At 44.2% G+C, this 24,683-nt stretch overlaps 1 protein-coding gene across 1 annotated transcript in view; it reads left to right on the top strand.

The window, feature by feature from the left end:
- The window catches only part of LOC148035426 (pentatricopeptide repeat-containing protein At1g26460, mitochondrial-like), a 40,055-nt gene that overhangs the window by 13,824 nt on the left and 1,548 nt on the right, over positions 1–24,683 (top strand). The gene's annotated exons all lie outside the window — the stretch shown is intronic.

Below are 24,683 nucleotides of genomic sequence, written 5' to 3' on the forward strand. Positions count from 1 at the left end.
TACCACAATTTGCACAAAATCGAGTTAGCTCATGGGTGACAAACAAATCCCATCCCCCCCCCCGCCCGCCCGCAAAACCCCAAATGACAATACTCCCCTTGCCGCCTTGCCTCTACTGAAGTCTCTGGAATGCCCACTAGGAATGACTCAATGGGTAAATCTGGTGGTGAAGCAATCTCCTCCTCCAATAAGGACGGAGCCTCAATAGGTACGGGCTGCAAAGGCAGTGGAGCAGGTGCCCAATTGTCATGTGGATCGATAGGATGTTGCAATGCCCCCCTTTGTAGTTGAAAACTCCATGAACCAAACATCTCTACTTGTGTGTGCCACTCGTGAAACGAGATCATAAAGCTTGTATCCTTGAGACGGTGAGCTACAATCCACAAACACGTGTCTTTTGGAAGTTGGCTCAAACTTCTCCCTCTTTTTCTTCAGGATGTGAAGAGAAGCATCACACCCAAACACCTTGAAATAAGAGACATCGGGCTTTTAACCAAAGTAAGCCTCAAAAGGTGTCATACCAACCATGGCTGATGTAGGGGATCAATTAAGGATGTGGACACTGATGGTCACTGATTTGGCCCATAGACATTGAGGTGTTGGTGATGCTCCATCATAGTCCATACCGTCTCGATCACACTGCGACTCTTCCTCTCCAACGGGCTATTTTGCTGAGGTGTACCATTTGGTGCGTGATTCTAGGCTCTTCCACTTGTTGCTTACCTCCTGGAGCTTTTGCCAGCACCAAAGTGCTTGTGTTTGCCGCTGTCAGGGCATTCACACACAATCACCATCATTTGCATCCTGTCGTCCCCATCAATAGGAGTTGTTGCCATTTTCTTCTTGTGTGTGTTTGGCGTCTACTCCTTGCGTTTGGGGTTATTTTCTCTCCTCTAGTAGTTGTCATCACTAGCACTCTCGCTATCAGCCTGCACTTGTTGCCCATCATGAGATAGCTTGCATTTGTCTGTTTTTATTTGCACAATTGCCAGGTATTCTCTGCTCCACAGTTTGCGTTTGCTTCATATTCTCTCTCCTCTATAGTTGTTTGCATCAGATCCAATCTCTTTGGTTATGTTGTGTTGGCAAACTCCTGGTGTATACCACAATTTGCACAAAACTTAGTTAGCTCATGGGAGACAAGTAAAACATCACCCCTCCCCCCCCCCGAATGCAAGGTACTGAGTGTCTTGTCAAACCTGTTTTCCTCAAAGATCAACCAATTCTTAAAGTGTAAGAATGTTATTGACTTCAGTCCCATCATCCTACTAAAATAATCAACAATTAGCATAAAAGAGAAACTTTCCTAAAGGGACTTTGTACGCATTGGTCCATATAAGTTTGTCGAAATAAACTCCAAGGGCTCCTTAGCCCTTCATGCAACATCTCTATGTTGCTTGCCATGAATGCAAGGCACACATGTAAACCCTAGTTTACAGCAGAAATTAGGGTTTGGCAGTTGCCTTAGGATGCGTGCTTAGAATTGAGGACTTAATTCAAGTAGCTGAAATTGAGCCAACCAATCTCAGATTTGGGGCTAAATTTGTCTTGCAAGGAGTAACTTGCAAGGTACAGGCCAATCCCTCAACAAACCAAGGGACAAATTGGTCTGAAGGCTTGCTGGTTATTTATGACAAGAAGAGGCACTTGGATTAGTGGAGGAGATTAGAGAATCTAAGTTGTACTCCATCCACTTACGATCGAAGATAGAGAAGTACCACAAGGGATTGTCCATTGTCCAAGATTAAAGTGGTAAAGTGTGCATTTTAGTTTATGTGATTTATTTACTTGCTGTAATTATTGTTAAATCAGGTTATTATTGTGAGAGTGCGCAATGGAAAGGACCAGAAACACAGAGACAAAGGGAGAGATAGAGATTGCAAGAAAAGGTGAATGAAATTTGCATTGAACAAGAAAGAATGTTGATACAAATAGGAAAGTGGAAGGAGATTGATCAGACCTTGTACGTAGTTTACAGCGTCAATGAGGGCATTAGATCAAGCTGATGATGATGACAATACTTGAGATGGAGGAAGATGACCTAATGATAATGAAGTGTGAAGAGGGGCAGATTATAAATAGCCAATAATCCCCAAATTTGGCAGACTTGCTCAAGAAGGATGCCAAAAAGATGGCCGAGCAGCATTTAGTGTTGGTTGTGTTGGTAAAAATGCAAAAAAAAGGAAAAAGTTGGCATAGAAAAAGTTCCGGAAGGCATAAACAATGTTCAATAGGCAAGGACAGCCCGGGAAATGCAAAAATTGCACAAGGAAAGCACACTGAAACTTGGCAACCAGAGGAAATGCATAGAAATGCACACAAAAGCCCACTCTAGAGTGAAGTGTCACCTCCATCAAAGCACATGACAGACATGTCAAAGTTCCTAAAGTCCTTACTTGACTCAGATTGAGGCTCACAGGTAGGAGATGATAAGGCATGACAAACATGACCGCTAACACCTCGTCTCAAATCTGGGATGTGGTGGAAGTCCAAGGAAGAAACAAATCCTGGGGTGGCAAGAGAAATGCCAATGTTGATGAAGGTTGTTGACGAAGATTGTCAATGAAGAAGGTTCACCTGACCTAGGTTCACTCGATCTTGGAAAACCCCCTTTGAAACAGTAGGGGCTAGGAAGTCCATAGCAGCATCACCAAGATTGTTCCCCTCTGAAAGGGATGGGGGATATAAGGAAACCACTAGAGGAGAGGATGGAGGATGGGAAGAAACTTGTGGAAAAGATAGTGCACAAGCGGGAATGGGTGGAGTAATAGACAACTGCCTTAGAGGGCCTTGTATAAGAGAAGGGGAATGGAGCCTATAAAGTGCACTCTCCTGCCAACTTGTCGCAATAAAAACCCTTGTATAAGAATCCTCAATACAAACGGCCTGCTCGGTAAAGACAACCCGAGTACCAAGCCTAGTAAGGACATAAATTGGGAGGAGTGGAAGCCCAAGTCCGAAACATAAAGGGCATGTGAAAGGGAGATCGAAGTGTGGTTGAAAAATAAAGGCAAAGTGCCAACGCCACTGATAGGCACCGATACAATGTCGCCAATAGTGACAAAATCTTAGAAGGGCATAGATCTTGCAACAAATCACCTGGTAGAGTCATATGAATAGTAGCTCTTGTTGGGATATAAAGGCCGGCGCACACTGTACATGTGAACGCACTCAGCTGGGTCAGATTGACTGACAATCATGCAAATTTGGACTTGAAATTTTGGGAATTTGCGCAGAATTTTGGTAAATTTTTGCATCTTTTGCTGGTGCAATGGCTGGTTAATGTATAAATAGCGGAGATTCATTTCTGGTTGAGGAAAAACAGCAGGGTACTTTGCTGGTTCAGCTTGTGCTTCTGCAGATTAGTGCATTTACTCTTGTCTTCGTGATAAAATGGCTGCAACTTCTTCCAGCTCAGACATCAAGAGTTTGATGGAGATCAAACGGTTTGATGGTCATGGCTTTGACCTTTGGAAAGACTGTATGCAGGGCATTTTGTTCCTGAAGGATTGTGAGGATGCTTTGCAGGAAGATAAACCCGCACTATTGTCTAATGCAGATTGGGCCAGAGTAAATAAAAAGGCTGTGGCTTACATAAATATGGGTGTCACTGATGACATTTTGACAGACATTAATGGTTTAGACACAGGTTATGCAATATGGGAGAAGCTTAAGACTACCTATGATATCACTACGCCTGTTAATCAGGTGCATTTAATGCGCAAGTTGGTGAATATGCGACTGGATGAGTCAAAGCCTGCAGCTAACCACTTGAGTGCATTAACAGGGATTCTAAATCAGCTTAAAGATGCAAATTTGGATTTTGATGATAAGCTAAGAGCGATCTTTTTGATTATGACACTGCTTGACTCTTGGGAGACCTTGGTGGTTTCACTCAGCAATAACCCCGATCTCTCATATGATGGGGTGAGGGGTTCTATCTTAAATGAAGAAATTAGACGTATGTCTAGTGGAGAAGGCAGCAACTCAGCTTATAATGTAAGAGGTAGGGCTGAAAAGAAAAATGCATATGCAGGGCATAGAAACAGGAGCAAGAGCAAAAGAAAGGATAAGAGTAACATTACTTGCTATCATTGTGGTCGAAAGGACCACAAGAAACCTGATTGCAGGTACTACAAGAAGGAACAAGAGAGAAAGAACAATGCAGGAGATAAAAAGAAGAAGGAAGAAAAGACAGATGCATTGGAGACATCCAAAGGCAAAGAAAAGGCCAATGTGGCCTCCAGTGTGGTCATAGAGGAGCTTTCAGATACGGAGGCTGATGTATTATGTGCAGTTGATTATGATGCTCTTGTATGTCACATGCAGGATATGCAGATTACCAAGGCTAATGTGATTGATGCACTCTTGTCAGTTGATGATGGTGTCACTCAGACTTGGATTGTAGACTTTGGTGCCTCTTTCCATGTAACTCTTTGCTTGGAGTGTTTTGCTATGTTCAATGCATGCAGTTATGGAAAGGTGTACCTTGGAAATAACCATGCTTGCAGCATTGATGGGATTGACACCGTACACTTGTCTTTAGACAATGGTCAAGAGCTTGTGTTGAAAGATGTCATATATGTGCTTGGCATTAAAAAGAGTTTACTATCTGTTGGTCAGCTCGACTTGCATGGCTACACCACACTGTTTGGTGGTGGTTTGTGGAAAGCAAAAGAGGGTTCCATGCTGATTGCAAAAGAAACCAAGAAGGGCACATTGTATTGTTTGCATTGTAATGCCTTGAATGGCAAGTTTTTTGCAGTTGCTGAAATTTGCAGCCACTTGGAGTTATGGCATAAGAGATTAGGCCAAATGAGTAAAAAAGGACTTGATGTTTTTACCTCTCTAAAGAGGGTTGATGGAAAAGGCCCTAAACTTGATTTTTGTAATGAGTGTCAGTTTGGAAAGCAAATAAAAAATTCCTTTTACTCTGGTGTCTCTCGTAAGTCCAATGTCTTGGACTTAGTGCATTCTAATGTATGTAGTATGCCCGTGAAATCATTGGGTGGTGCTGCATATTTTGTCTCCTTTATTGATGATTGTTCCAAGAAGATTTGAGTGTACTTGCTGAAAAAGAAAAGTGAAGTGTTTGCTGTTTTTAAAACTTTTCATGCATTTGTGACCACTCAGATAGATAGAAAGCTGAAATGCTTGAGAACTGATAAGGGGGGTGAGTTCACATTGACTGAATTCAAGTCATTCTGTGACTTACATGGTATTAAGAGGGAGCTTACAGCCCCTTACAGTCCTTTGTCAAATGGGGTGGCTGAAAGATATAACAGGACTTTATGTGAAAGAGTGCGGTGCATACTGTCCACTGCCAATCTCCCTCATGCATTTTGGGGAGAGGCACTCAAAACCGCGGTTCACATTTGCAACCGCTCTCCAAATAGGTCCTTAAATAATGGCATCCCTGAGGAGGTTTGGTTTGGCAAATCGGCCTCATATGACCATTTACGTATTTGGCTGTGATGCTTTTGTACATGTTAGGGATGAGTTGAGGAACAAACTTGACCCAAAATCTTCCAAAGGCATTTTCATGGGCTATGGTGATGAGGGTGAATTTGGCTACAGAGTGTGGTTACCTTAGTCCAAGAAAATTATTCGCAGCCGTAATGTTGTGTTTAATGAGGCAAAATTGCTGAAAGGCTCTTTAGCCTCTAATGAAGATCTGAAAAAAGTGAAATTTCAGAGTTTGCAGCCACCCATAACTTCAGAAAATGAGCCTCAAGGTGCTGTACCACAGGCTGAAACTGATGATCAGTTGGTTACTTTTGAGCCAGATGATGATGGACAACAAATAGAAGCACAAGAAGGTCATGGATAGCAAGATAGGCTTGTTGATTATGAAAATGCAGGTGCTGGAAATGAAAATGAAGGTGCTGTACTGCATGAACAACATGCTGAAAATGGTTTACAGCAACAAATGAATGCTGAAAATAATATACCTCCTGATGTAGACCCAATTGCTGAAAATGTTGATCATTGGGTACGCAGGTTTACACGCGTAAGAAGGCAACCACATAGGTTTGACCCCTCCTTGCATTATGTGATGCTTATAGATGAGGGTGAGCCTCTTACATACAAAGAGGCCAAGTCATGTGAGTTCAGCAGTGAGTGGAAGCTAGCTATGCAGGAAGAGATTAAATCTCTATATGCAAATGATACTTGAAACCTTGTGTCATTACCAAAGGGAAGGAAGCCGCTTCCAAACAAATGGGTGTACAAAGTCAAGACAGTTGATGGGAAACCCAAGTACAAGGCAAGGCTAGTTGCCAAAGGTTATGCACGAAAGGAAGGGATTGACTTCCAAGAGGTCTTCTCACCTGTTGTGAAGATGACCACTTTACGTGTGCTTTTTGCTCTTACTGCTGTTTTGGATTTAGAGCTGTATCAAATGGATGTAAAAACAGCTTTCTTGCATGGTGACATTGATGAGGAAATCTACATGAAACAGCCGGAGGGCTTTGTAGTTCCTGGAAAAGAGCAGATGGTGTGTAAGCTAAACTGCAACCTGTATGGGCTGAAGCAAGCACCACAAAAGTGGTACAAAAAGTTTCATACTTTCATACTATCTCATGAGTTTACACGCAGCCATGCAGATCATTGCTTGTACATGAAAAAGGATACAGATGGCAGCCCCATAATACTTGTTTTGTATGTGGATGATATGTTACTAGTTGGGAAAAGAAAGACTAGCTTGGATGCTCTCAAAAATCAGCTGAAATCAGCTTTCTCCATGAAAGATTTGGGGAATGCAGAGCATATTTTGGGCATGAGGATTCGTAGAGATAGAATGCAGAAATTGCTGTTTTTATCTCAAGAAAAGTACATTGGAAAGGTACTGGACAGATTTAACATGGTTGAAGCTAAGCCTTTTGGGGTACCCTTACCTCCTTATCTCAAGCTTAGCAAAGCTAACAGCCCGAAAGATGACGTGGAAGCAAATGCTATGAAGGGAGTTCCTTATGCATCAGGGTGTGGCTCTCTTATGTATGCTATGGTTGCTACTCGTCCAGACATTGCTCATGCAGTGGGAGTTGTTAGCAAGTTAATGTCAAATCCTGGCAAAGCACATTGGGAGGCAGTCAAGTGTATTCTTCGATACCTTAAGGGTACACAAAGAAAAAGTATTTGCTATGGGCAGGGTGCACTTAGTTTGCAGTGTTATTGTGATGCAGACATGGCAAGTGACTTGGACACTCGTAGGTCCACCAGCGGGTATGTCTTTACAGTTGTTGGTGGGGCTGTTTCTTGGTGTTCCAGGTTGCAAAACATTGTTGCACTGAGTACCACTGAAGCTGAATACATATCAGCTACTGAAGCTTCTAAGGAAGCTATATGGTTGAGCAGACTTGCAAATGATCTCGGCATATCTATGGGTATTGCAGTTTTAGGATGTGATAGCCAGAGTGCTGTGTGTCTGGCTAAGAATGCCATGTATCATTCACACATAAAGCATATAGATATGCGATATCACTTCATCAGATAGATTCTGGAAGATGGTCAAATCACATTGACCAAGATTAAAATACAAGATAACCTTGCAGATGTTCTCACTAAAAGTCTAAGCAGAGCTCAGCACGAGCATTGCATTCGCCTAGTGAGAGTTGGTTAGCTAGAGGTTCATATCGGACCTTTAAGTGGAAGGTGGTTGGGATATAAAGGCCTGATGACCTCCGTGTATATAGTACACGCACATTGTACATGTGAACGCACCCTTTACATGCCCTAAGTATAAATACATTTTATTCTTTGTGTACCAACACATTGTTGGTACACTCTTGTCGTCTCGGACTTTCACTCTGCTCACACTCTCTGCAGGCGTCACACTCATATGCTTACTCTTGCTCGATCTCAAACTCTCTCAGCTGTGTTCTTCCAGTTCCAACAGCTCCACTATCAACCAGTCAAAGTCTCTCAGAAGACGAGGCGATCAATGAAGAAGGCTCCTAATCCGTTGTTCCCGGATGAAGGTGAGGGTATTTCTTCCAACGTTTTTCCTTTGGACGTGTCCCCTTTCCACAATATGGGCATTTAGGCTTCTCCGAATTGGAGTTGCCGGACCCTGAAGAACTCTCTTGTCCCTTAGCCTTTGACGTCCCTTTCTTCTTCTTTCCCCCTCTCAAACTTGCAACAAAAGCTTTAGTGGAGGTGGATCCACTAGCAACCTCTTTGGTACACTTGTCACACTTCAAAACAAGCGGGGCAGGCTTCTCCCATAGAAGCTTTTTATGGGTCCTTGGTGCAAGAAGGCTGGTGTAGAAGACATCAAATTGGGGAGATGACAGCTGAGTCAAAAGGATCATAGCCATATCCTTTGATGAGATCATCCTACCAAGGGATGCAAGCTCATCCCTCATATCCTCCAACTTGTTGATATGATTCTTCATGGAAGGAGAGTCAGTAATAGTGAGTATCCGTAACTTGTCGAGAGTAATCCGGTGGGTAAATATCTTCTGATGGTACAAAGAAGTAAGCTTTGTCCACAATTTCGCTGCTTTCTATAATCCGTGCACATGCACTACGATAGAATCTTGTAAGCTCATAAAGAGGAAAGATCGGGCTTGAGAGTTGGGCCGATCCCATAAAGATGCATGATCCATCAATGATCCAACTGAGGGATCCTCCATTGGATGGGGAATAGGGCAGGTAACAAACTCCCAAAGATTGAAGGTATTAAGGATACACTTCACTTTACATGACCAAAGTGAGTAGTTTGAACCATCAAGCCCGTCTTCTTTGGGTAAAGAAGGGAGTATGGGCACCTGTATAGAGGGTGCCATGAATGGCATGTGAAGGCCAGCAGAATGGGCCTTGCGTGAAACATGGAGAGAATGGGGAGGAGAGGGTTCTCGAACAAATGGGCTAGGTGACCTTCGTTCGTCGCGTGAACTAGTACGAAAACCTCTCTCTCTCTCAAAGAAACGAATGGAGACCTCATTCTCTAAATTAGCAAAGAATTGGTGAAAAGACATCTTCTATATACATGCAAACATGCACAAAAAGTTGTGTTTGGCTATGGGGAGCCCCGGAACAGGAGGAATCGGCTATAGAATGCAAAGATCTTGATGTAAGAGGGCTGCCTGAGGGAGAAATACCGTCGACTGCTCACGAAGGATGTAGAAACACCAAAATGCAGATGTGAATGTTGTCGCTTGCTCCAGGAAGGTTGCGTTTGATTGTAGAAGACTGTTGCCTAGCTAACAGCCAATCACCACCACCCAGTAGGCTGCGTTCTATGCAAAACATTGATGACTTGATGTCACTTGATGCTAGATATTGACGCTTGATGCTTGATGATGGCACTTGGTGTCTAGAAGCAATCGCCTACTTCTAGATGATGACGCCTAATCACTAGATGTAGTTGCCAGCTAGCAGGAGCTTGCGTTTTCAGCAAACGCAGATGTAGATGGTTTCCCTTGGAACATCCACGAACTCGGTGTTGCTCTCAGATACCATGCTCTAATACCATGTGAGAGTGCGCAACGGAAAGGAACAGAAACATAGAGACAAATGAATAGAGAGAGATTGCAAGAAAAGAAGAATGAAATCTACACTGAACAAGAAAGAATGTTGATACAAATGGGAAAGGAGGAGATTGATCAGTCCTTGCACACAGCCCACAATGTCATTGAGGGCATTAGATCAGGCTGATGATGACGGCAACATCGGAGATGGAGAAAGATGACGGAGTCGGAGTGTGCACTTGCTAGAAGGAAGGAAGATGACCTGATGATAATGAAGTGTGGAGAGGGGCAGGCTATAAATAGCCAATAATCCCCAAATTTGGCTGACCTGCCCAAGAAGGATGCCAAAAAGCCGCTTGACTGGTCATGTTGGTAAAAATGCTAGAAAAATACAGCTAACACAGAAAAAATCCCAAAAGGCATGGACAATGTTCGACAAGCAAGGATTGTCAGAGTGCTACGGTGCGGAAGCGTAGGACTGAGAGAGAGAGAACGCAGAGAGAGAAGAGAGAGAAATAGACAGTGGAAGATGAAGATCTGCTGGATAAAGTGTGCTGTATACAAAGATATGCAGATATGTACACGGGTGCAGTGCGCTGGACTGCGTGTCTCCACCTCGACGATGCAACTTGCTGTTCATCTCGAAGTCTGCTGCAGTCTGCACTGTCTCTTATTTGAAATCCGCGAATAGAGACGGAATCTGCGCGAGCCACCAGTCTGTAATCTGCGAGCAGAAAAGTGTGGGAGACTGCTGAAAAACTCGGCTATAAATAGCCAAGATTTGGGCACCAAAAAAAGACTTGTCGGCTGCATTAAATGCAGCCGATTGATAGGAACAGGTTGGACTGCCACGTGGCAGTCCGACTGCACCTGGACAGAATCTGTCCGACTGGATCTGACTGCTAACACCCCCTCTCAGAGCTTGGGCGGGGCAGAAGCCTGAGGGATCTGGAATGTCTCCGAAGTAGAGCCTGGGGAAGTGCCTTCGTAAACAAATCTGCAACATTGTTCTCCGTCTTACAGTACTCCACAGTGATGGTCTCATCCAGAAGCTTCTCCCGGATGAAGTGGTACTGGATCTCTATGTGCTTCGTCCGGGCATGAAAAACAGGATTCAGTGCCAAGGCAATGCAATTCTCATTGTCGCATTGTAGCAAAGTAGGACGAGTCTGGGGGCAGCCAAGCTCCTCCAACAATCGCCGAAGCCACACAGTCTCACAGGTGGTGGAAGACGCGGCCCGATACTCCGCCTCAGTAGACGAAAGGGCTACCGTGGGCTGCTTCTTGTTACTCCATGAGATAACACCTGCTCCCAAGGTAAAACAGTAACCAGTAGTAGACCGCCTGTGGTCCACATCACCGGCCCAATCCGAGTCACTCCAACCTGCAAGTACAAGATCTGAACCATCTGTCCCTGCCTAAATCAGACGTCCCCCTCAAATACCGAAGTATCCTCTGAGCAGCCTGCCAATGCACCGTTTGAGATTCACTCATAAACCTTGCCAAGAGCCCAACAACAAAACAAAGATCAACACGAGTGTGGAGGAGCCAAATCAAGGATCCAATCAACTGACGATAGCGGGAAGCATCCGCCATGGGAGAAGCTGAGTGGGAAGTGGCCTTCCAGTTCGGATCCATAGGAGTAGAAAGGGTCTGATAATCCTCCATTGCAAAAGAAACCAAGAGCTCCTGTACATATCTCTACTGAGAGATGACGATCCCCCTCTGAGACTGATAAATCTCATGGCCCAAAAAGAAATGGAGTAGACCCAAGTCCGTCATCTTGAACGCCCGATATAAAGCTGCCTTCGTCTCTTGGACCTTCTGTGCATGATCACCTGTTACAATCAAATCATCAACATACAACACAAAAAGCACACAACCATTCTCGGAAGTGTGAACATAAAGCTGCGGATCGGCCTTAGAACGCCGATATCCCAACTGTGACTGAAGGAACGAATCAATCTTCTCGTTCCATGCACGCGGAGCTTACTTGAGGCCATACAAGGCCTTCTTCAACCTGTAGACTTTCCCATCTGAAGATCCAAAGCAAGGAGGCTGCTCGACATAGATCTCCTTCTTCAAATCACCATTGAGAACGGCCGACTTCACACATCCAACTGGTAGATAGGCCATCTCCTATGGCCAGCCAAGGCAAGAACAGCTCGAATAGTCGCCATAAGAGCAGTGGGGGCAAATGTATCATGACAATCAATCCCTGGGCGCTGTGCAAAACCTGTAGCAACAAGGCGAGCCTTGTGTTTGTCCAAAGAACCATCGCTAAGGTACTTGGTCTTGAAGACCCATTCGACTCCAATCATCTTTTTATTCGGGGGACGTGGCACGAGTGACCAAGTGCCATTCCTCTCAATAGCCTCCAACTCGGCTTCCATAGCTTTCTTCCATGATGCGGATTGTAAAGCCTCCTATACGGAGGTGGGCTCTCGATCCTGCATAACACGAGTCATCAAACAATAGTTAGAGCAAACAAGCTCCGTAGAATGTGCCTGGTGCCGCCGTGACCGCCGCGGACCATCCTACGGTCCCCACTTCTCAAGAACCCCCTTGATCCCTGAATCACGGAGTGTGTCACGGGTCCAACGAGGAGGAGGCCGGACCTTCCCTCGTCTCTCTCCATCAGCTGAAGACTCTGGAATATCCACCGGTGGTAACTCCTCGGGGGTGACCGGTGGAATAGTAGACTTTGTGTCAGAAACAGAATCAGAATCAAAAGGCACGGGCTCCAAAGGAACTGTAGCAGGAGCCTATCTCTCCCCTGGATCTCCAAGAACGGGATGCTCCTCACTCCGCTGGTATGGCCGGAATCTCCACAAACTGCATATCTCGACTGGTGTACACATCCTGCTTGACGGGATCATACAAACGATAGTCTTGGGACTGAAAGCTGTAGCCAACAAATACCTGTCTTCGGGAAGCTGCTTCAAATTTATCACGATGAGCCTTGGGAATGTGAACATAGGCATCACACCCAAAGACCCTAAAATAAGAAACATCGGGCTTAGTCCCAAAGTAAGCCTCAAAAGGTGTCATCCCATCAACGGCTGAAGTGGGGGATCGATTAAGGATGTGGACTGCAGTAGTCACAGCCTCGGCCCACAGAAACTGAGGTGTCTGTCGGTGCTCCGTCATGGTGCGCGCCATCTCGATCACACTGCGGTTTTTCCGTTCAAGAATGCCGTTTTCTTGAGGAGTGTGGGTATTAGCAAACTCCCGATGAATACCTTTATCTGCACAAAAACGAGCAAACTCATTAGAAACAAATTCACCACCCTTGTCGGATCGCAAGGTCTTCAATCTCCGGCCGGATCGGTTCTCCTCAAAGAGAAGCCAATCCTTGAAGTGGGAGAAAGCTTCTGACTTTAATGCCAAAAAATAGGCCCATGTCATCCTGCTGTAGTCATCTACGATCAACATGAAGTACGAGCTCCCTCGCAAGGACTCGTTTCTCATAGGGCCACAAAGATCCGTAGATACAAGCTCCATCGGTGAAGTAGACCGCCGCGAAGCTTTGTGGGGAATGGCATCCCTATGCTGCTTCCCACGAATGTAAGAGACGCATGGCTGTTGGCTCACCACTATATCCGGCAACCCTCGAACAAGCTGTCCATGTGACGCCCTCCAAAGATAATCATAGTTGAGGTGACCAAACCGAGCATGCCATAGCTCTGACTGTGTTTGAGAAAGAAGAAGAGTAGAGAGGGCGGTGGAAGACTTCAATTTATAGATGCCGTTCTCCTCATATTTGGATGAGAGAACCTTCCTTGACCCACGATTAAGGACTCGCACCGAATCACTGTCAAACTCTACCAAAAGTCCAAGGGAACAAATCTTATGAACTGATAGAAGATGATATCCTAAACCTGGTACATGCAAGACCTCTGAGATATGGAGATCACCGCGTCCATCTGGAATAAGCTGCATCTCACTCCGTCCTTCAATAGATACTGAAGAGCTATCTCCAATGAGAACCTGCCCACGCGAGGGTCGCAACTGGGCAACACCATCTGATGAAGGAGTCATGTGCCGGGAGGCACCACTGTCAACGATCCACTCTCAAGCCTGGGGAGCTGTCATCGCAGCAACAGAAGCAGTCGGTGTAGAGTCCTCAATGACAGCTAGATGAAGAAATGCAGTTGATGAGGGTGCAGCCACCGCTCCAGAATCCTTCGTGTCCTTCTTGTCTTTGTTAGGGCAATCCTTCTTCCAATGGCCAGTCTTTCCACAAATATGGCATGTGGATTCTTTGTCCTTGTCCTTGTCCTTCTTTGACTTGTTATTCCCCTTCTTCTTCTTTTGGTCCTTCCCCTTCTTCTGAGACGCTCGACCTATCAGTGCCTCCGACTTGGAAGCATTGTGTCCCTTTAGTTGTTCCTCTTGGTCCACGACCATAGGAACCAACTCTTCCCACCGAAGAGTGGACTCTCGCCCCGAAGCAATAAGAGCGGAGTAGAAAGTACCGAATCGTGGCTGCAACTGGGATAAGAGTGTGATCGCCATGTCTTCGGAGGAAATCGGCTTCCTCGCATTTTGAACTTGCATCTGAAGCTGTCTAAGCTTGTTGATGTGCTCCCGCAACGAAGAAGACTTGTTCACGGACAAGGTCCGCATCTGAACCTCCAAAGAAACCCGCTTCATTAGGGTCATCCGGTTATACATCTGATCAAGCTCCAGCCATATCTCCCGAGCCACCGTCAAGTGCTCGATGTGAGCTATCACGGCTGTAGTACAAGACAGAAAAAGAAGGGAACGAATCCTGGCATTCAGTTTGTCCCAGTGAGACTGTGCGTTGGCCAACTCCGCACGAGCATCGGAAGAGAGTTTGGACTCATCTCTCACCGAGGGCCGGTCGATTTCCTCCTGTACAAGCTCCACCAAATCATAGGACTTAAGGATGGCCAACATCATGACACGCCAGATGCGGTAGTTGTCGCCATCGAGCTTTTGATCTGCGGGAAGAGCCGGTAAGACAGGTACCTTTTGGTCCATAATCGTCTGGAACTCCAAGTCAATTTCTGTAGACATCTTCACCTGTAATGCCTTCACAAACGCAAAAGCAGCCCCCTCTGACTGTGAAAACTCAGCCTGCTAGGGCTCTTCCGTGTCCTGAAACTTCTTCACCCGCTGGAGGCGATGAAAAAGCAAAATCTGCACTCGAAAGCTGAAAACTCAAACTTCCTCCTCGTCAAACAGCAGTAAACAGCAGCAAATCCACCACCTGGACTCCTTTCCTGCGCGCCCACACTCGCTTCAGCCTTGTTCTGAGGCGCAGCCCTCCTGCCTGCCCTCAAACGCTGAAAACGCAGCCTTATGTCGCGATAGAAACTCCTCTTCAGGTTGGTTCTGCACTTAGTCAGCCCTTTAACACTGCTCTGATACCATGTCAGAGTGCTGCGGTGCGGAAGCGTAGGACTGAGAGAGAGAGAATGCAGAGAGAGAAGAGAGAGAAAGAGACAGCGGAAGATGAAGATCTGCTGTATAAAGTGCGCTGTATACAAAGATATGCAGATATGTACACAGGCGCAGTGCGCTGGACTGCGTGTCTTCACCTCGACGATGCAGCCTGCTGTTCACCTCGAAGTCCGCTGCAGTCTGCACTGTCTCCCGTCTGAAATCTGCGAACAGAGACAGAATCTGCTCGAGCCACCAGTCTGTAATCTGCGAGCAGAAAAGTGTGGGAGACTGCTGAAAAACTTGGCTATATATAGCCAGGATCTGGGCGCCAGAAAAAGACCTGTCGGCTGCATTTAAGGGCTGCATTAAATGCAGCCGACTGACAGGAACAGGTCGGACTGCCACATGGCAGTCCGACTGCACCTGGACAGAATCTGTCCGACTAGATCTGACTGCTAACAAGGACAACCCGGGAAATGCAGAAACTGCACAAGAAAAGCACACTAGAACTCCACAATCGGAGGAAATGCATAGAAATGCACACAGATGCCCACTCTAGAGTGAAGTGCCACCTCTGTGACACATTACAGACATGTAAGAGCTCCAAAAGTCCCCGTTTGACTTAGATTGAGGCTCATAGGCAGGAGATGACAAGGCATGATAAAGATGACTACTAACAATTACCACTCTCTCCAAGGAGGAGGGCTGGTTTTAGACAGGCAGTGCCATGTGGCATGCAGTTGTTCGTTGCATTTCTTGTGCAATTGGCTAGTGCAAGGCTGCAGTTGACCAGTTCTACCAGGCTGACCTGGTCATTATTATGCTGTCTCTATCTAGGCAGTTCAGTCCGTTGTTCACAGTCATTCAGTTTTCTGTAGGTTAAAGAGAGAGCTCCAGCTGTTGGTACTCTGACAGCCCATTGTACAAATTCTTCTTCATTATTCAGCATTCATGCTTTGCAGTTTTTAGCGTTATACTCTCTCTCTCTCTCTCTCTCTCTCTCCATCCCCCCTCCCCTCGCCGTATTCACGTCTCATAGCTGTCAAGTACGAAAGGTACGGTATAGCACGATAAAATTTGGTACTAAATGGTACCTTAAGATTTTATAAGATATGGTATGATATTAGTATGAAAAAAAAATCATATTGGGTATTTTGGTCTAAAGATCATGGAATAAGTGTGTAAAGTCTAAAGAGGAATGCTATTAGAGTATACAAGATGATTACTTGAGGGTAACATTCCAAAACCTCTATGGTATATGCCTCATGCGCAACATGTGCTACAACATACAAGTTACAAGTACATAGATAAGATTGGATACATCATACATAAATGATCATACAAATAAGAGAAGTGTGGGCTTGAGAGAGGGGGGTGAGAAGCTTGGCCATGAGAGAGAGAGAGAGAGAGAGAGAGAGAGAGAGAACCTTTGTGTGTGTGGAAGGTTGATGCTTGAAAAACATGAGGTTAGGGGTGTGTGGCAAAAAATACCCTATTTTTTGTTCTAAATCGTACTAATACATACCATACTGTATTGTATGGATCATATTGTACTATGTGCGGAGATGACCTTGTCATGCCTTTTCTTTTCAGTTCGGTGATACGCTTGCTGCACTTTGATATGGTATCAAAGCAATGTTGAAGGGCTGATTGATTGTTGGCAAACTTGAAGAGAGTGAAGAAATACCCTAACACAGAAACATAAATGAAAGCATACAACAAAGCATAAACTCAATAGAACACAATGAATGATTGAATACAGAATATACAATGCCTAAAGGAATGCAAACTGTACCCAAAACTCTGGTCTTGAGGATTGAGGTAGAGGTGGTGAGTGGGAGAGAGTGTTGTACTCCTTGATAGATCATGAAACTCAACAAGGTAGCCTCCGAAGATATTTGGCAACAACAAATGCAGTAATAGATGCCGTATTTGTGACAAAGCAGTAAAATGCAGCAGTGAAATGCCATAGTAAAACACAACAATAAAACACATAAGTAAAATGCTGTAGTAGAATGCAACAATAAAACACCACAATAAATTGTTGTAGTAAAACAATAGCAATAAATGCCATAGTGAAACGGCACGAAATGGCATAGGCTATGATGTAGAGGCTGGAAATAGACATCGGATGGGTAAAGAAAGCTTGGGGCAGCTTCGATTGAGATGCCCTTTGTGAACGGGGTGTGGACAATGAAGTTCTAGCACCTAAAACTTGCAAAAATGAGATTAAGGTTGAATGGAGGGTAGCTTGTCTATTTATAGAAAGTTTTGGGACCTCTTATTACGCATAGTTTAAAACTCTCAAACCGTGCACCATTTTAGGGTTTTCATCAACTAAGCATTTTTGGGGTTGTTTAAGAGGCTAATTCAGCATGTAATTCTTATTTTAGCTCAACACTCCCTCTCAAGCCCGAAATTAGGCTAGAAAGGAAGGCCAATCTAAAGTTTTGATTGTTTTTGTTTTTATGTGTTAGTACCCCAAGACATTTCACCCCAAAGTAGCTAGGGTATTGAACAAAGGGTGCATGGTGGTTGTTGACTGGCCTACCAAGACTGCAGAGACGATGATTTTATTACTAAGGGAGTTCAAGTGGTCATCCTAGAGAGACTAGGGCATCGGACAGAGGGTGCACGTTGATTGTCTAGTGGCCTACCACGTCCCGCAAAGGCAGATGGAATTATATTGAACTCTTTTTTTTGGGTAATAAGTGGTTGTTTTAAAAAGTAGAGGTGGTGGTTGATTAATTAACGAGTGGGGGACTAGTAGCCAGACCCAAAGGCTTTTACAAAATAAGCAAGCTATCTCTACCACTATTGGATGTCGATGATAAAGGAAAAGACTAGTGGGATGTGAAGCAAATATAGTTAGTATATGGAGAGGCAAAAAAGAAGTGCACAAAGCAAGCTAGTGAGGCTAAGCAAGCAAGGGAGAGTGCCATGTGCAATGCCATGAATATCGTGGATCTAGAGTCAATCACTCAGAAAGACCGAAAAGAGATAAATATGCATAGATATATGTTTACAGAACAGAAATGCCAATGCACTGGAGGTGTGTAAGAGGCAATGCAAGTGTGGAACAAGGCTGATCAATCAATTCTATGCTATAGGATGAATCAGAGAAGAGTACAATAATACTCATTTCTTTGATTTACCAGCAACAAACAATAAGAAACACCAGCTAAATACATCAGTAGTGCTAAGAAGCACTTGTACCAACTTCCATTCTTCTACTGATAATAAGGTTGAACTTCACGAGCTTATTAGTGCCCATGAGATCAGAAAAGCCTCTGTATTTGAGCTCCACAGGGTAGTAATTGATCCTGACAAAGGTTTTTCAGTGATTAGAATCACAGTTGATAATGCCCAGATTAAAAAAATAAATCAAATGCCTAAGCTTGCAAGCTTTTGGCTATGGTAGACTATGACCCACAGTTAGGGTTTTGTCTACAGCAAGCAGTAGGAAGAGAGTTAAGCCAAACCCTCTTAGGGAGAGACGGCCTACTATAGGGGCTACAAAAGCCCTATGATGGCTGCAGGGATTACGCCCCCTACAGTGCGTATTGTTGTACGAATCCTCTTTCTGCCACAAACTTTACTTGATCTGCAAAATGAACAATGCTGGGTTGAGTGCACACCAATGTTGGGGTCTGATGCGACGTGCAGCTGCGCCTTGAGGTGCTGGATATTTATCTAGAAGAAAGTAGGAAGAGACGCAGCCTGGCTTGTCCTCCCCAAGCCCTCCAAGGTTAGGGATTTGATAGGCAGCTATGGTGGAAGAAGAGGATAAGATGACATGAACAACTCAAGTGCACTAGTGGAGTAATGGGGCTGAGGGAAGCTAATTATCAAAGGTGGCTCTAATACCATGTGAAGAAATCAGAGTGCAAGTCAACATTGAAGTGTGTGCACAAGAGGGAGAGGAGGCACAAAGTACAAGAACATGTCTTGCCTCCATTAGTTGATATAGACCCATGGGCTGTTTATATAGCCCCAACTGGCTAGGGTTAGGGTTTTTCCTTTCCCCTCAAGACCATTTACATCTGCTTGCCCTTATCCACTCATGCATAAGGAGAGTTCATATGTCTATACTCTCAACAAAAAGTGCCTCATACGAAGTCCTCTGAGGGATTGTTGTAGTTGGGCACTGGTTGAGGATGCGCATTGAAGTGTTAATAGCCTCGGCCCAAAGGTGCTAGGAAGCTTTGTTGTGAATAACATAGAGTGTGCCATGTTCATGATGGTCCGATTCCTATGCTCTACGACTCCATTTTGGAAAGTAGAGTTGATAGAGGTAAGCTAGCGTGACATGCTCTTGTAGAAACTTAGAAAATTCATGGGAGATAAACTCGCTCGTTGGTGGATGTTAGCCCATAAAGATAAACATGAATCAATCTAAGAGGCGCTTCAGCTCTATGTGTAGATTGTTGAGAAAATGGGGTATGGTGATGTTTCTCGAGTTGACAAGCTTTACAGACATCTCGGATAGCTTCAAGCGAGGAGTGCCATTTGTGTCACTCATACCTTAGCAAATTTCCTTCATTACCAACACCTAGTAATGGTTAGGATAGTATGATTGTTTTGTGAAGGTCTTGGGTCTGTGACCATCCCTTATCACTCTCTCGTTTGGAGTAGGGATACTTAGTAGGATGAAAAATGGTTTGAAACCCTCTTTTAATATTAAATTGATTAAAACTATAAAGCCTTTAAAAAAAAATCCATAGCTGATTCCATCTGCCTTTGCAAGACTCGGTAGGCCACTGGGTAGCCGCTGTGCATTCTTTATCCGATGTCATAGCCTCTCTGGGGTGATCACTTGGGCTCCCTTGGTAAGATAACTATTGTTTCTGTAGTCCGAGTAGGCCATTGGGCAGTCGATGTGCACCCTTTGTTTGATGCTCTAACTACTTTGGGGTGGGACGTCTTGGGGGTAAAAGATAAAGAAAAAAAGAACTTGGCTGGTCTACTTCTTGTGGTACCGTTGTTGGGCCGAAGAGGGGATGTTGAGCTAAAAATGCATTAGCTTCACTTAAACAGTCCCAAAACATGCTTAATTAAGAAAGAAACCTTGTTTATTTTAAAGAAATGCGTTTCTAGAGAGTATCTATATTCCATAATCACAAATCCACTTGGGAGGGCCTAAACTTTCTATAAATAGGTATGCTACTCTCCATTCAACTTTAAACTTGTTTTTGTAGGTGTCAGGTGTTTTCAACTTGCTGCTCACATCTCTTTCGCGGAGGACATTGCAATACAAGGTGTCCATTGCAGTCTTCACTCATCTGGCATGTGTTTCCAGCCCTCCATCATCATTTTGCTATTGTTTCCAGCCAGGGGATTGCTGCTGTCCTCCCATCTAGTTGTTGTATAGCTTGCCACGTCAGCATACTGTTGTGTTTGCAAGCCCAAGTTGTCGCCCTGTCAGTTTTCTCTCTTCTCCTTGTTGCATTTTGCAGTTCTCTCTCCTTAGCCTGCCTTTACAACATACTCTCTCGACTGCCGTCTACATTAAGTCCAGCCACACATAGGCTATGTTCAATGTTGTTCGGTGCTTGGATGTTGCCTTGCTGTGCAATTCGGGATTCTTTGGAGTACGACACACTCTCCAGCTCATTACCCTTGCCATGATCCTTGAGATATAGGAGTTCGAGGTTCAATGTTCATTCATTGCATAGTGTGTTTGCTACATGAGCATTGTGTATTCAGTAGTCATATCACTTCATTTATTCTCTGTGTTCATTGTCTTTGAGTTACCCTAACCTTAACTTTGTTCTTAAATCAGTTTGTACTTTGTCGAACGGTGTTATTTGTGTTTTTGTGTTAGGGTATTTTCTTCACACTAGGTAATGCCAAGGAGGCAAACTATGGTACGAATTGATCCACACTCGATGAGGGTTGGGTGGTATTTTCAAGTGATGAAAGATCCGTAAATGTGGAAATTGGAGGATGAGCCTCCATCATGGAGACACCACCCGATTGAGGAAAAGACGAGGTCCTGAAGGGTGTGTGTAATTGTGGTTGTGATGTGTGAAGACATGACAAGTGCACTTAATGTAGGTCGAAAGATTGGTGTCGTGGAACTAGTGGTAAATGGATTTATCATTTGCGTAGTTATGGGAAATGTATTAGGTTTCTTTTGTCCATTAAATGCAAATGATGAAAAGAATGAATCAGCAAAATCAAATTAACCATGAGATGCAAAAGCTAAAGGATAAGATGAAGGAGCACTTACCATAGATTCTTGCAATTTTTGTTTACCTTTTTTTGAGTGCAATTTGGAAAACCTATTCTCTTCGGGACTAATAAACCGATACTTAGTTAGAAGAGTTCCTTCGTCATGAGTATCTCCAATATCTTGCAGAAAAGAGGAAATAAACTCAAAAGATTGAGTAGTAACATGTGTACTGGATATAGGGGTGAATGAAGGGGGAGAAGTGAGTGGAAAAGATGAAAGAGGTGAAGATAAAGATGATGGTTGTAGAGAGGAAAATGGTTTGTACTCCATGCCAGTTTTCACGTTCGAATGTCCACCAGTCCATTGTGGAGCTTTCGTCCTTATGTAAAATCATTAGACTGGTGTACCGAATCTAAAGGGGAAAACTTAAATTTACCTTCAATCTACTATTGAGCTTGATACATGAGGATGAGATCATATTCAGCTCGTGAGATCTCACATGGTTTGTGGACTCCATGGTAGTTTGAAGACTCTCTAGCCATGTTAGAAGGAGGAGCAAGTTGTGAGGCCCACTTTGTCTCGTGTCTCGATGTGCTAGGCTCGAGAGCATCATGATGATGTGGTGGAGATGTGTTCAATGTCAATCTGCCCTCTTGTTGTTCTTGCTTTTTGTAAAGGGCCTTCGATTAAAGGCCGAGATTCCATGGAAGAGAACCTTGCTCTGATACCATATGAAAAAATATCCTAACGCAGAAACATAAATAAAAGGGTATGACAAAGCATAAACTCAACGGAACACAGTTAGAGTTAGGAAACTCAGAGACAATGAACATAGAGAATAGTGAACGAATGATTGAATATTGAATATACAATGCTCATGCAGCAAACAAATCGTGCAAGAATGAAACTTGTACCCCAAACTCTCGTGTCTTAGGATTGAGGTAGAGGTGCTGAGTGGGGGAGTGTGTCATACTCTTGATGGATCCCGAAACATAGCAAGGCAGCCTTTGAAGATGTTTGGCAACAATAAACATAGTAGTAGATGCGGGATCTGTAACATGCGGAGTAGGAAAACGCAACAATAAAATGCTGTTGTAAAACATAAGAGTAAAACGTAGCAGTAAAAGACCGTAGTAGAACACAGTAGTAAAACTGCAAGTAAAATGGCAGTAGTATAAAGCTACAGTGAAATGCAACAATAAAACGGTAGGAAGTGACGAGCATTTATGGGGCTGTTTAAGAGGCTAATTCAGCATGTATTGCTTATTTTGGCTCAACAAAGAGGAGGTTTCAGCATGAAACCAAGGTTGCATTTTCATAGCCCAAGGGCAAGTTAGAGGGTTGCGGATTGCACAAGGCTGAAGCAAGCAGAGAGACACGGGAAAGGAAGGAAGCTTGCTGTTTTTTGCAGGTTTTGCTGTCAAAGAAGGAGAAAAGATTGCGTTTTCATTGTTTTACAAGAGGTTTTGTTTTTTAATCAACTCTGATAGTTAAGGTGTACGAAGAAGGGGGAGCAAGCTTCCTTTTTGGAGATAGAGGTGGGTATCCTTGTTTTGTGCAAGTTATTTTGGAGCCATGTCCTCCGAAATTGATGTGGAGTTCTAGTCGATTATGGACCGAAAAGGTCATTGTCCTACCAGCTCTTCCATAGGATCAAAAGCTAGATGGGAGAAAGTACTGCATTTGGCAGGTGATGATACTTGCCATCTTGGAGTCTTATGATTTACCGGGGCTTGTGATAGGGCTATTGGTTTTCCATTAGCCTAGGTTCTTTCCAAACTTTCTGCTGTGAAGAAAGCAAAGTTGGTGAAGCTACAAGCACACTAGGACAAGTTGAATGCCCATATTCGTTCTCTCCTATTTCTTTCATGTACTCCGGCCATGATAGCTCATATTGAGTATCTTACCAATGCTTGAGAGAGATGGCTGAAACTAGGTCAACTCTATAATAGGACGATTGTCATGAAGAGGGTTTCTTTGGGGGTGTAGATACAAAATTTGAATCCAAGCAACACAATTCTCCTTGGTTCAATGCATTCTACTGCGCTTTGCTCGTCTTAGGGAGGATGGAGACCCTTAAATGGGAGGAGTTGGTTCCCATGGTTGTGGACTAAGAGGAACAATCGAAGGATATAAATTCCCAAAAATCTGAGGCTATGATAGGTTAGGCTTCCTAAAAGAAGGGGAAGCAAAAGTAGAAGAACGGCAAGAACAAGAGAGACAAGGAGTCTACTTGCCACATCTGTGATAAGATAGGTCACTTATAGAAAGTTTGTCCTGATAAGGATAATAAGGACATTGAGGAGGAGGAAAAGAAGACTACAAGGACTTGAGAGTTGTGCTAGAGATTTAGTCATCCCTAGAATGTGCATAGGCTAGCGAGCTTCGGTTGGTGATACTCAGATAGTCCATTGTGCAAATTCTTCTTGAGTCTTTAGCATTCATACTTTGCAGTCTTCAGCATTTTACACCTCTCGCGGGTGTTCACATTTTTTCTTTCGAGTGAGGTCATACGCTTCCGCATTTGTTGCACTTTGACATAATTTTCATCAATCATAATGTACCTCTGCACTGAACACATGTGGGCAATGCCATCTAGAGAAGGGGTCATGTGATAGAAAGTGCCACTGTCCACAATTCCCTCCCGAGACTGTGGGGCATCCTCTTTTCAAGGATAAGAGAGAATTGAGAAATATTATAAGTTTTTGTCTTAAAAACTCCCTATTCAGGCCCTAGGGAGGTGATTGCATCAATGGGCTCACATTTATTGCTCTCTTTGAAGGCTTCTTGCTCTTGACCAAGATGCTCTTCTACATTTTTATTTTTCCTTTTCTTGAGAGTACTCCTAAGCTTGTTCATCTATTAGCTGTGCTGGATCTCCACACCCATCTCCCTCCACTGATTTAAGATCGTTCTGCTCAGTGAGATTTGGCATCCTTGATGTTGAATCAATATTCTTCACTTGGGTCTTTCATGTCTCTAGCTTTCCTTCATGTGCAGGTTTTGGCTGCTAGCATAGTTAACATGAACTGGCCATTTTCTAGCTTCCCATCCTAGTTCCATCTTGTTCTGATACCATCCCGATCCTGTCCCGATATTAGAGCCCTCTCATGGTGATTTGGGATGACAAAACCTGTCCTTGTCCCTGTTCCTGTTCCCGTCACTGTCCCCATCCCCGTCCCCAACACGCGTCCCATGTTACTATGGCTGCTAAGCTTCTCTTTACTCTCTATCCTTGACTTGAGTGCCATCCAACTCCTTTAAAAGTATCGTTTCCCTTGGAAGCACAAAGACTGGCCTTGTGTCTCTGGCCATGAGCTTTCAAGGGGTGCACTTGACACTCCTGCTTTTTGTTGTGGTTCCCGCACCATCCCACTCCATTGTTGGAGCTTTTGGTGGGCTATCCTTGCCACTTGTGGCCTCAGAGAACTGCTGTGTTTCTTGATTTCTTGTATGAGCTTGGGCTGTTAACTAACTTTATCATCTTGGTTGTGCACATTCTGTTTAAAGTGCTGTATCTATATGTATGTATGTTTGAGGGTGATTTCCACCTTTGTAGCTTCTGAGTTGTGCATTGACATCATGGGTGCCTTACCCACTGCATGCCTCAAAGACCTTGCCAT

Source organism: Lygodium microphyllum, chromosome 6 (genome assembly GCF_053477565.2).
Source record: "Lygodium microphyllum isolate KBCC chromosome 6, Lygodium_microphyllum_v1.1.10, whole genome shotgun sequence".
Lineage (NCBI taxonomy): Eukaryota > Viridiplantae > Streptophyta > Polypodiopsida > Schizaeales > Lygodiaceae > Lygodium > Lygodium microphyllum.